The following is a 4,316-nucleotide window of genomic DNA, read 5'->3' as shown; positions in this document are numbered from 1 at the left end:
CCTGGGCAGACGCACAGCGCTTGTTGCAGTACTGAGTGCAGGTTGCTGAGTGGACGGGGGAGACGAACTCTACGCTGATTGGCTGTCGGGAGGGGCACGCTCTGCGCTGATTGGCTGCCGCGGGGTTTGAACGCTCGCAACGGCAGCGCCTAGAGACCCGGATGGAGCGGGCGGGGCGCTGCCCTCACGGCCCCCTCACGGCCCCTCACGGCCCCCTCACGGCCCCGGGTCCGGCCGCCCTCCACACCAACCCAGGGGACCTGGAGAAAGTCGCTGTGGTCACCGCAAAAAAATTAATGCTGCTAATAAGTAAAAAAATAATATCGCTTGCATCTCTTGTATCGGGTTTCAAAATAATGAGTTCGTAAGAAACAGGAGCTGTCGGGAGAAAATACCACTGGTCAAGGTGAAAATCAACCACGGCAGCAGCCCCGAAATAAATTATGCCAAATGCTTAAACTGACCTTTTATTTTAATTTTCCCTGATACTAAAGCTTACTGGTATGGAAAGGAAATCTGTCTTGGGAGCTCAGCATCCTGGAACCTGATTTAGCACAATGTTTCACTGTAAACGTAAACAAACTCCCAATGTAAATACAATGAGACCTATATTTTCTATTTCTAGAAGGTTCTGTTATTTGCCAAATTGAGTTCTTAGATCGTCCAAATTTTTTTTGTACAACAAATTTTTTTCAGCTCGGGCTTTTTCATGATTGATCCATCAGCTGTAAAAGCCCATTTTTATGATTTGGAAGAAAAACAAAATAGGAAAAAGGATAAGAAAATGATAACGAGTGTTGTTTATGTGGATATAGATTTGCTGATGAGGTACACAGAAATTAGGACTATTTTCATGATGAAAAATTTCAGAATAACAGCCTGGAAAACAAGGCAGTCACTTCAATGTTGACTTGTGTCCAATTATTAACACAATCACACAAGCGCTACAATTAGTTTATTTCACATTGACTAACTTGAATGATAATTTACAGTCAAAATCCACCCTTACCTGAGGTCCTTTTGTCACCTTCGAGTACCCACTTGGGCCATCATTTTGCAGTTCCAGGCCAGCTTTCACTGGATTTTCCACTGTGCACTCTTAAATAAAAATCCTTTTCAGCCAGGTTTCCCCCACACCTGGAACCAGGGGCCAAGTGTCTCCTAGGTTTGCAACAAGTTCTGCAGTACAGGAGTCAATAGTACTTGTTTCTGGAAAAGATATTGGTGTTTGCACATTAATTTTCATTTACTATCAAGATCTTAAAAAAAATAAATAAAGTCTGTATAAAATGTGGTTGCAAACACAGGAGAACCATATTTATTTGGACAGGGCATTAAGAGGTAATAAGATGCATCACTTATCCGATAAAGGTTTTAAAAATAATATAATCAATACCCAAATATTCAGTACATAAATAGAGGGTCCCTGTGCATTTGAGAGTGACTTGTATTAGCCATTTTTACAATATAGTTGAAAATCCAGAATTACAAACTGATGAAGCAGTTTGGTTATTCTGGTGAACCTGGAGTCCCGGGAACAGAACGCAGACAAATTTTAGGTATTAATCACTTAAAAAACATGGCTAAGTTGTTGGGGTTTTTTTAAAGAAGTGCTCTTATCCTCACTAAAGATTAATACAGGACTGATGACAAAATAATAACTATTCTTCAGCTGTCTGACATTTAAACATCAAAGTGCTTTTCTTATAAAAGGCTCTGAAATAGAAACACCCATTATTTTGTGTTCTGTAAAATGTAACATGCAGCTGAAACCTGCCCTTCCTTCCAGTTAAGTAGGCATCAGTAACCCAGGAGCATAACATTTATTTTATAGTTAAATACCTTCTTCAAGCAGTGACACCCACAGGGAGAAAGTTTCAGGAGATTAAGTCATTAAATAAATCCTGACACTCTGCCTGGGTGAGAGCAGGGATCTCATATCTGCGGCAAAGGACAAGGAGGCCACACTGGGAAAGCTGATGGAACCCCAGGACCCCCAAGGAGACCTTGGTGCCCTGTGTTGTCCCAGGAATTTGGGGTCCAGCACCTCTTCCTTGGCTTCAGGGTGTGAGTTTACATGGGTAAACTGCTGGCCCTGAGATGTTTTGCAAGCATCCTGGGGTTTCGTTTATCTCTTTTACATTTTTTTAAACTAAGGGATCTTTCGCAAACCACAGTGGTTTGTTGTTGGTTTGGTTTTGGTTTTTTTTCAATCAACTGAAAATCAACTGAATATTTTTTTCAGTCAACTGAGCCCTGATTCAGTTTAGCCATAGCAGCAGTTTCCAAAATATGAAGAAGGGGAGAGATCAAGCGCCAGATGTGTGTGGGGGTTCAGTGGGAGCATGAGAAACCTCAGAAAAATCCCATCCAACCTTTTTTATCCCTTCGTTGTGGAGATAAGTAGCTGAGAGAGGAGTGGGGCTCAGTTTTGCTGGAGGTTTGGGAACAGTGAGTTTTGTTGGAAGAGATGGGTACCAATTATTACAGTCAGGATGCTGGGTGTGGGATTTAGGGGCAGGGGCAGGGAAAGCAAAGGAAAAGGGTACACAAAGCAAGGGAGGCGGGGGAGCAGGGCACAAGGTGAAGGAGAAGGTGTGAGCACAAAATACAGAAAGGCACAACTTTGTATAACAATCTGGAGACCTTGGGGACTTACCTGTGCTGCTTTCTTGGCAAAGCTTGTTTCTTCCCTTCCGTAGTCTACCCAAATGGACTGTGAAAACCACAGAAAAATCCATCTGCTGTTGTTATTAGAAAAGGTTAAAGATGCTTGAGGGCCTGACTTTCTCGCTCATTCCAGAAACATTCTTTTGCAACCTTTAGAATAAGCAAGGTGGTACGTCAGTTCCAGGAAAGCTTGACTAAAAGCTGACCTTTTAGCTTGTAGAAACATATTTTTCTTATATTACGTTTTCATGCCAACTTTTAAAGGAAAGTTGTGCTTTCCAGGACTCTATTTATATTTCTATGTGACTTTTTAGTATTATGAATTCATTTTTAATTATAGTCAGTGTTAAGTTTAGTGCTCATGCTTTTTTTTTTTTTTTGCACTGGATTCATAATGTACATGAATCTGTCTATTTAAATAATTATTTTAATTTGCTGACGATAGGACTGTGACTAAGTAATGACTTTTGTAAAGGCTGAACTCTTTAGAGTCTGATTTAAAAAATCTATTCAAATTTTTTTCCTGTCTTAGGCACAAGAAATATTTCTGTGTTAAACCAAAATTTGTTACTGACCCATGGTAAAAAAATGAAAACCCCAACAAACTCCTAGTACAAAACAAAATTAGAAAACAAACATACCTTAAACAAATAATCTTTCTGGAATCATTTTGTGATGTGCTAAATGGGAAACAGTATGGTTTCTCCAGGTAAAATAAGGTTGTCCCTGAGTTTCTGGAAACACCTTGAATCTGAGATCCTGTCAAACTGATTTGAATTGATCCATGGTGCAGCCTACATCTCACCTCCTCAGCCTCCGGGCTCAGTGGAGAAGGGCCAACCCTACCTGAACATTGAGATTCTTGTTCTCTGCTGGCAAAGAGCTGCCACTGCACACATCTGCTGCTGCTGCAACCCTAAATATGAAAATCAAGGCCAGCTCTGACAGGGCTTGGAGCAGCTTGGTCAAGTGGAAGGTGTCCCTGTCCATGGCAGGAGTTTGCAATGAGATGGTCTTTAAGGTCCTTGCAACCCAAACCATTCGGCAATTCCATGAAACTGGTGGGGTTTGGTTGTGGGTCGGGCTGGCTGCTGCCAGGTCAGCCCCCACAGAACCACTCAGCCTGAGGTGGGCAAAGCATTTGGGTGTGGGTACAGGGGTCAGGTGTAGGCACGGGGTGCCAGCAGTGGGTATGGGGTGCCAGCAGCAGGTATGAGGTGCTAGCAGTGGGTATGGGGTGCCAGCAGTGGGTACGGGATGCCAGCAGTGGGTGCAGGCTGTCAGCAGTGGGTATGGGGTGTTAGCTGTGGGTACGGGGTGTCAGCAGTGGGTGCGGGGTGTCAGCAGTGGGTATGGGGTGTTAGCTGTGAGTACGGGGTGTCAGCAGTCGATATGGGGTGCTAGCGGGGTACGGGTGCGGCAGTGGATATGGGGGTGTGCGCACGGGGGAGGCAGCACCTGGCACCTGGAAAGTCTTAAGGTACTTTCCAAGATGCGGATGCTTTTGTTGGCCGAGAGTGCGATGGAGGAGCTCCGTCATCCCACGCCTCGTGTGTCCGCACAGCCCCTTTCCCCCGCGGCCCCGTGCCCGGCCCGGGCAGCCCCGGGCGGGTGCGATGCTCCGGGGCAGCGGTCCCCGAGCACGC

The sequence above is a fragment of the Camarhynchus parvulus genome, chromosome 9 (assembly GCF_901933205.1).
Source record: "Camarhynchus parvulus chromosome 9, STF_HiC, whole genome shotgun sequence".
NCBI classification, from domain to species: domain Eukaryota; kingdom Metazoa; phylum Chordata; class Aves; order Passeriformes; family Thraupidae; genus Camarhynchus; species Camarhynchus parvulus.
Note: the sequence above shows the minus strand (reverse complement) of the source record.